This window comes from Cryptotermes secundus, unplaced genomic scaffold, assembly GCF_002891405.2.
Source record: "Cryptotermes secundus unplaced genomic scaffold, Csec_1.0 scaffold979, whole genome shotgun sequence".
Taxonomy (NCBI): Eukaryota; Metazoa; Arthropoda; class Insecta; order Blattodea; family Kalotermitidae; genus Cryptotermes; species Cryptotermes secundus.
In genome coordinates, this window is record NW_019736411.1 from 1,264,644 (window position 1) to 1,274,688 (window position 10,045).

Genomic DNA, 10,045 nt, shown 5'->3' on the forward strand with positions numbered 1-10,045 from the left:
AAAAAAAATAATAATAATAATAATAATAATAATAATAATTCCATTATCATAAAACTAAGTGTTATTTAAAAGTGAAAAAGAAACATTAATATTTAATTAATAATTCAATTCAATTCTTTATTATTAGTGTGCCGAGTCAACAGCCGCAAGGCCAATTACAGACAGAGCACAGGGTAGATACAAGTAATGAAATTATGGACAAACACAACGTAAATTTAAAGACAAATTACAGGCATGAACTGGAGGAAAATACAAAAATTCAGACAAGTACACAAACAAGCAAGAATAATAATAATAATAATAACAATAATAATAATAACTACGGTGAGAAAGCTAGTGTTGTCAGTGAATATCGATAGTTCGCTAAATACATGTGAAAATATTCTATATTGATATCAGCTTGTTATGCCAATTACAACGTTTCGCGCGGTATAAGGCATAAATTATTTTCGTTCGCTCCAACACTGAGATCGTTAGTTTGAATCCCATTGAGTCATGTGCGTTCCTTCTGTGTTTGTGCTCTTCTGTGTGCAGGTAGCGGCTTTGCGACGGGCTGATATCCCATCCAAGGAGTCCTACCTGCTGTGTAAGAGGTCAATAAACTGAAAAAGCGGAAAAGTCATAGATTTTTTTTCTTGGCACTACAGCCCCAGTGGGCCTAGGCCTACCTCCATGAACTTCTCCGTTCACTTCGGTTTTTCTAGATCTTACACATTCGGTAGGACCCTTTGGGCGGGTGATCAGCTCGTCGCAAGGCCTCTACCTGTACACAAACACAGAAAAACGCACACACACAAACTAAACATCCGTGTCCTGAATGGGATTCGAACCCACGATCCCAGTTTCCAAGCGAGCGAAGACAGTACATGTCAAAGTCATAGGTAGATACATAAATTTGTTATTCGGCATAGCTAATCATTTCCATTTCATTTCCCTCATATAGGTCTACGTGGACTTGCAAATATACAAATTCATATTGCTTGGCATTTTCAAAAATGGCAAATTGAGGCTGACTGAGTTGCATTCTTGCTTCGTTTTCAGCAAGTCCTGGGTTTTATTCTTGGCCCTTAGACTGGCCTTAGTAACTGAAGTTACTAGAAATTCCCTCAGTTCCTTTAGACGAAATCTGGGATGGTACTTTGAAATAGGTAACAGGCGTGTTGGGAATTGAGACTTCTTTACCTTTTAATTCCTTGACTTATGATCCATGACCGCATATGCGTTTGCTCTCCTAGTTGTTGCGTGTTATTTGCCGGGCAGAAATGACTTTACCCCGGAAACGCTACAGCGACAGCTCAGGTACCATTGCTTAGCAACGGCGAGTAAAGAGACGTTGCTATGTAAGGTATACAACAATGTGTGACATGTGCTAGCCAATCGCAAGCTAGAAACCATTCGTTGCCTAGCAACGGCGAGTAAAGAGACGTTGCTATGTAAGGTATACAACAATGTGTGACATGTGCTAGCCAATCGCAAGCTAGAAACCATTCGTTGCCTAGCAACGGCGAGTAAACAGTCGTTGCTGTGTAAGGTCTACAACAATATGTGACGTGTGCTAGCCAATCGCAAGCTTGAAACCATTCGCTGCCTAGCAACAGCTAAGTAAACAGGCGGTGCTAGGCAAAGCCTGCAGCAATATGGACAAGGCATAATCTGCTGTACTGAGCCTGGACTGACAGAGGCCCTTTATACATTTAATACATTCATTATCATGTTTAACATGTAAAATGTAAATATCCCGTACGTTACGACCAGGGCTCGGATTTCGATGACCTGAAAATATTTAAAAAATGACCTAAAATATGACCCAAAAATGTAATATGCAAGGCCCGGATTTTGATGACATGAAAATATTAAAAAAATCAAGAAAAATGACCTAAAGGAGAAAGAGAAAGAACACTTCGCTTCCATATTATTCACATTTCAGAAATATATGAAGAAAAATTCCCTAAAATGGCCAAGAATGAGAAGAAATACCCTTAAAAGCCCAAAAATGTACCAAAAAATTACTCCAAAAATGAAAAAATGACCTTAAACCTAAAAATGTAAAAAAATGACAAAAAAAATACCCATAAAATTTACATTTCTGTAACCAGCAGCTCATATCCGAGATTTATATATTTAAGAGCATCGCATAGGATACAAGGAAAAAAAGATGACATGTCATCAAAATCCGGGCCCTAGTTATGACAAATGACTTGCTACCATAGACAATGACTCCAACAAAAGACAGGCCAATCCTCTCATCAGAGAGGGTGCCCCAGAATAACAAACCTTAACTGTCAAACACTAATAAATATCTGGTCATGAGCCTCAGACTGGGCTCGACACCAAGATTGACTGACTGACCGTCAGTAACAACGTGAATTTGACTTTGACTTTGGTGTTGACAGAAGCCAATGGTTAGCCAGCACGGAGAGATGGACAGTTCTACAGTCTAGTGGGAGTTGTTAACACGAAAGGAGCAACTGTGAAACGACTTATTCAACATTTTATGTTATAGTTATGTTTAATTGTAGATACGGCGTTGAGTAATAAAGTGACGTTGCAAGAATACGACTCGAGATCTTGTTTCAAGACAGGGCGCATTCTTCTCACAATTCCAAATAAATCGTTCAATTTATTTGTGGGTATAACGCAATTAGTCCATACTTGTGTTCAGTTAATGCATCGGTCGTCACAATGCTTATTAATTTGACAGGATGATAAGAGTAAGGAAAAGTTGGTCGAAGGGCAAACATTTTGGCTGCAGAAATATAGTTCTTCGCTCATGCTCTCTCGCTCTCTCCCTCTCTCTTTTGTAGGGTATTGCATACATTAATCGGATATCAGTTTTGCAAGAAGAACTGAGGACACAGAATCTCCTTCACATGAGAGCCGCGTGATTTGTAGCACGTGCGTATGACCTTCATATACAGAGAGACTACATGAAGTCCTCTCATGTGAATGTCATTACTCAGGGTCAGTATTAAGTTTCTATGTTCACGGGGCGAAGTTTCCTCATGTCGTCACTTTCGCGTGAATGGAACATTACGCTGTCATAGCTAAACTAGTAGTGTCGCATAGATGGATGATGAATTGAAAAGGCGTTTGAAGGAATTATCCCGAAATGTTTCTAAAGGGTCTGAGGAAAACCGCGAGATACCTGTCAGGATGGCCTGTGTCCCGACCGACATTCCAAGAGAGCACGCATCGAATAAATATCCAGAGCTTTATAACTAGACGAACGTCTTCGATCTTTTCAAAAACAAATTGTCGTTCAGTTGCTCGAGAGATTTCCTGCTAATAATATTAATTAATAAGGTCCTCACTACGCAAGCAAATAAATTAATAACGTAAGTAATTGTATATCTTAATATATTGCTATAATAAGCAAAACATCTATTATCATGGTATTATTTCGAAAAATTCTTCAAATCTTATCTCAAAATTTTTGTCTCTATGGTGAATATTCAACAAATATTCCGCAAACTCCATATTTATCTTTGATCTGTGCCATAAATCAGACGGTTACTCGCCGTCTCACCACGCTGTGTCCCGGCTTCGATTACAGGTTGGGTCATGTGGGATTTGTGGCGAACAAAATGGCACTGGAGCTTGTCTCCTCCGAGCACTTTAGTTATCTCTGCCAATTTTTATTCCACCAGCTGCTAAATAATCGTCCTATCATCCAACGATATATATTCTCGATACAGACAGCCTTTTTAACTAAACAAATTTTAAAAATAAATCTGAGGGTTACGTCTCCTGTTACGTGACTCTACTATTGGGCTCTTAACACGAGTCTTATCATATAATTTACCACATTATAAACATATTTCCATTAGATCCTGTCCTTTTATTATTGACGCGTATAGGACTGCCTCGTTCTCCTAGACAGTACTTATGTAACTGAACTAATTCCATGGAGCTTTTCCCTCCTTGAGAAACCACCAGTCACTCGGGACTGAGTGTATTGCCATGGTACAAGGCGAAAACTGTTTCTTTTTTTAGTTTCTAGGGTGGGGTGAGACTGAGTCCACTTGGTACGTCGGCCGCTAATTTGCCTTTGTACCAGCCCCGGGTGATAAATGATGAGTGTGGAGCAGTTGGTGGAAAGAGAATTTATAGAAGAAACTTAAGTAATCGGAGAAAATCTACCCGAGTGCTACATTGTCCAAAACAAATCCCACATGATCTGACCTGAGATCGAACCCGGGTCACCGCCGCCTTAGCTACAGCACGGCCTTTAAGGCGAAAGATTAGTTTTAGCCTTGGGCAGTACATAAGAGTATTCCAGGCAGAAGTGTATGCCTGCGGCATCTCAGTGGCAGTTGTAAAGAGGGCGGCCATGGACTGGACGTACACAAATCATAGAAGAACATTGGATATCCGTAACTGGACTCAAACAGGCAAAGAGACCTATACTAGGAGCCTCTGACAGAAGAACGAAGGATCTGTTAAAATTATACAGAGACCAACTAAGACGGTTTGTAGGAATTTACAGGACACTGTCACCTAAACGGACACCTTTTCAAACTAGAATTAACAGATGACCCCACTTTGAACGGTGCCCGGAAAAAGACATCCTAGTGATTTTGAGGCCATAGTTACTTAAGATTTGTCACCTGGCCCTCTTTTATGGAACCAAGTTACTACTATGACGCACCCATAAACAAAGTCCTACATTTCATTCAGAGTGTAGGATTGATAAAAGTTACCAAAATGGGGAAGCACAATAGATCACTGAAGGTCGCAGTGCAAGGGCCGGATTATTATGACCCAACCCTAATGCATAAAAGAAAAAAGTAAAGGTACTCCTGTAATAGGCCGTGAAGGCCCATAGGGTTTTGAGATATTGAGGTCCGCACATTTTCTAGACCTTCATTCATTCATCAGTAATCTGTCAGACGACAGGTCCACAGTCTTTTCCAAATGAGGTCCTCCACTTAATGTGATCTAGAGCTTTATCCTTCAAATGAGAATATCCTCTTCTGTCCCCAAGGTTATCCAGCATCTTCTTATGTCTTCTTCCTCGTCTTCTGGTCACTTTTATCAGCCCCTCTATCTTTTCTTCAATAACTTCTTTTAGAAGGCTGTTACTGAGTAAAACATGACCAATTCAATTAGCCTTCCGTTTTCTTATTTCGTGTAGGATATTCCTCTGCTCACTGACTCTAATTAACACTTCTTCATTTCTCACATAAGCGGTCCAACTGATCTTCTCCATCCTTCTCCATCACCACATTTCGAAGTTTCTAGACAATCGGCTCATAAATGAAGGTAAGGTTATCAGCCTTATGCGCCGGCCGCCCTTTACCCCTTAGAATATTCCTGGTACTCCTTTCTAATATAGGCTAAGTCGACCCCAGTGCGATTGTGCGGAACCCCTTATGCATTCATTCATTTATTCATTCATACATTCGTTCATTCAACCACCAGTCGCTCAAATACTCAAAAATTTCACACACTTCGTGGAACCAGAAAGTCCATCATAGAATTCACTAGGGCCTGACACTAGTTCCTGCCTGAGCCAGAAAAATAGAGCCCATACCACCCATACTATCACTGTAATATCCTTCTTAATACTTTTTACGGAATTGTTTAATTTGTGGATCACTGTGAGACCTTCATTTTGTTTTGCAGATCCGACATTTGCATCGGAATTGGAACAATAAACAGATTCCCCAAATACAACTTCCCAAATCTCATAATAAATACAGTTGTAAGCAAAGTACATATTTGAATGTTTCCACAAGATAAGTAACAGCAGAGTTTCCGTCTGCACCAAGGCCATATTTACGTAGCTACTGATTTAATATTGTTTGTGTCCAAATGTTTTCTATGGTAATTCACTCTCAGATACGTAGGTCTACTTACAATTTACGGTGTTATGTACATAGCGTTTCCGATCACGGTGACTACGCGGTCTAAGGCACGAACTATCTTCCCCGTTCGAACACTGTTATCGAAGCGTTGACTCCCACTTGAGGCATGGATGTCTGGTTGTGTTTATTCTGTGTTTGTGTTGTTCTGTGTGTAGGTATAGGCCTTGCGAAGAACTGATCCTTTTTCCAAGAATTTCTACTGAGTGTGTAAAAAGATCAAGAAACTGAAAAAGCGGCTAAGGTCCAACAAAGGTCTGTAGAGCCATATATATATATAGCGTTATGGCATTAGTATATATTGGCCTCTTATTTCTGCATTTCTAGGAATACCTCACTGCACGTCTGAAAGAAAGAACAATGCGTACATACATGCATACATTTAAATTTTCATACATATATAGATTTTGGGATTCTAAAAATGTTCGTTACTACAGATATTGTATAGGCTTTGATGTATCTGCAGTACACTCATGATTAGAGTAAATTTTCGGGTTTGAAATGAGATTTTCATGATCTATATAAAGGAACTTTCCTAGTATTCAGCTGGAAATACTGAGAAGAACCATGAACAATATCAATCAGGGTAAATCAGTAACCGAGTACGTATAAAATGCAGGTCTAGAATACTATTGCTGAACCAGCCTTGCCGGGTCACATGACAATCGACCAATAAATACCCTTGGATAGAGAATCATTTGTTCTCTAGTAAACAAAATAGTGATTTTTGTATATTCTTACTTATTTATAACATTTCCATTAGCGCTATAGTGTCACGTGTTAAAAATTATCACATATATTAAGGGAAAGAAAATGTTATTATAGCACTTAAACAGATATATAAATGCTATTTAATTCTGATCTTGACAACACTGAAAAGTAACTGAAGAGACAGTTACAAATATTTAAAATGGGAGATAATATATATATATATAAACATCTCATGGTATAGTTTGGATTGATCTGGCTCAGGATAGGGACCAGTGGAGGGCTCTTCTGAACACGGCAATGAACCTTCGGGTTCCATATAATGCTGGGAAGTTCTTGAGCAGCTCACAATTGATGGCTTCTCAAAAAGGGCTCAGCTCCATGGGTGAACGATAGTCTACCTCAGGTCAGATTATAAACGTTGTATCAGATAATGTTATAATGCAATGATATGCGTTCAAGCATAATAACGATGCTTATAATTATAAAATAAAAATATTAAAAAGCGAAATTATGGGAACTGCACTTGTGGGTATTTTGTCCGATATATACAAAACGAACTTATTTGCGAAGTGATAAAGCGTTAATAAATCTGAATTTAATTGACATGGGGCGAGTAATTTCTAGTAGTGGCCTCCAACACTAAGATCACTGCTGGGTCCACTTGTCGCCTCCTCCCTCTTATTTTATTCGGGCTGTTTAAAGAGCCCCGAACTTAATGTTAATGGGAAGCTTCCAGACTAATGCCTTCCCTATATTCTCCGGCTCTATATTCAGATAGATTTGGCCATTGATTAGTGTCATATTTCTTCGGACATCCGCCCTTTGTCGCTTACCGACAAGGACATCACTGATCCCAGCGTGACCACAAGCGGCATTTCAACAAAGCTCTCAGCTTCCTGGAGAGAGGTCTTGCTCTTTCTGCCCCAGTTCTCCTGCTAGCCAGTCCATTTCTCCTTCTTGAGAGTCAGGATACTCATGCACCATCACGAAACTTCTTTCAGTCTCATCCTCGGTGGATCCTCACGAGAGTCCTTCAAAGATTCTGCCTACTTCTTCGCAGCAAATGAGCCCGCTTCTCTCGAACTATTGACCACGGGACAACACTCTCTCTGTGCACGATGCAACAGGGACAGCAAAGCTTCCATCTCTGGTCCCAGCGGGGCCCCGCATCTGAGCCCCCATTCTCCTGGAAGTGAGCCACTACCTACCTAACCTCTTCTTCTGGTAGCCAGTCCAGTTCTTTTTGGTGTACAATCTGATCGCTCATATCAAGAACACTATTTTCGACAAGTTCTCCACTTTTTATGAAACCGTGTTCGATCATCACCTAATGCTATCCTGAAGCAGGCGGATTTTTTCAACATCGGACGTACATAATGCTTCTTAGTATGTAGAAATTTAATGTGACGGTGATATGAAAACTCTGAGATTATGCAATTTCACGTAAAAAAAGTAACGAACTGACAAGCCTTAACGAGTTTCATGAACTTCAGTTATGACGTAGGCGACGGACAAGTGAACTAATGATAATATTCTGATATCGATATATGAAGTGTAATATACTATATGAAGAAGAAGGCTATGATTTATTATTTGTGAGTATTATTCGTGGGAGATGACATAAAAACTTCCGCTTAGAGGTGTTCGATAAAATGTAGGACTGAAAAGGAATACGGGAGAAATGAAGGAGTTAAATAGTACTAAATTTTATATAACAAATTATGACAATTTCCGTTGAATTATCTGCGGATGTTGTCCTGGTAAAATGTAAAAACATACCCGCATATGTGTAACAGAAGAACGAATACTTCGAAAAGCAAGGCTCAAATAAGCTTCATATCTTCTGGGATGTAACACCGTGTAGTCCGGTGAAAGTCAACCAACTTTTCGGAGGAACATGTAGCCTTATCTTCATGGTCGAATATTTATCCGAGCAAGAAGCGAGCTTGAAACAAGTGGAAAACTCTGCTCTGTTCCTCCTAAACGTCGGTTGACTTTCAGGGGGCTAGACGACGACATATACCAAAAGACAGAACTCTTCATACCCACTGCTCTGAGAGCCCCAAATCCTACAGGGACAAAATAAATGTAAAATGCTACAAGACAAATGTAATATCGCGAGGATTGCGTGAAAGCGAGATTTTGTCCATGAGAAGTCCGAAAGAAGCAAATTACAACAGCCGAAATTAAGTTATTGATGTGAAGCTGTCGAGCAATGAGAACAGAGAGATTAGAAAACAAACATCCACGATCAAAACAGAAGTCCAGAAAATAAGCAAAGATAATAGATTATATATCTAGGATCGATTGACCTCATTACAAAATTCTCAAATAAGGATTTAGTAGATAAATAAGTTACTGAGATCTCGAACAGGGGGCCTAAGAGGAGCCAAAAGTGGCTGAAAGGCCTGCAACGTTAAAGCAGTTGGTATCTGGAGAAGGAATTGCAGAACTATTGATGGCAATGGCTTCCTGAATTGTTAAACCTATAGAAAGACCAGTTAAAAATTAAGGGTTTTGTCTTCTTGGATATAACGCTGTGTAGTCCATTGTATCTCAGAAGATAGAACTCTTCATAACCACCGATATGTAACCTCAAATCCTATATCGTTAAATATACTTCTCATTTTTGTCTATGCTGGAAGATAGAGAAAATCATTCCTGACCCTTAAATTCTTTTGCATAATTTAGAATGTTAAATGAAATATGCAGATTCATATTGTTGTAGTACATAGGTACATATTCAGAGTTGCGGTAGATAAAAAATAGACACAGCATTCTGAATGAGAGTGCCTTGGGAAACATATAGCCTCTGCATTTTCAGTGGTAGTGTTTGTAAAATCCTATATACTACATCCAATTCGTATCGTCGAAGACATAACTAATTATATACAAGGTGCCCAAAAAGTCTCGAGTCATAGAAAATTTCGATTATTTGAAAAAATACAGAAAAAACATAAAGAAAGAAAATTGTTGACGGTCAAATTTTGGAATAATTTACCTAAGATGAGCTGTTGCAGCACTGCACCCTTTATGTCAATAGTAAAATTTACGGCGATGTTATCAAAGTGACATGGTTTCGAAAGGGGTGTATATTTCCACAGAAGCGTAGGAATTGTATGGAAGGAGAGACAAGTATTTATGCAATACCAAACCGGAAAACTGAATGAAATCTTTGCCCTTTAATCCACTCATACATAAACAAAGTGGCAAAATGTGACAAGTTCATAAACATACACATGCATATGGAACACTGCATTCACTACAGCAAGTGTAGAAACTGGTGCCCGTCTTGTTGCTCACACATGTAAATATGTCGCAGTAAACTAGAGCGCACATCTCACGACGTCACGACAATATGCACTCGGTGTGCATATTGTGTGGAGTGCACAATTTCTTCGTATTTCTAGTTACCACACGGGGGGGGGGGGGGGGAAAAAACAGGAAAATTCAAAACAGAGAACGGAGAA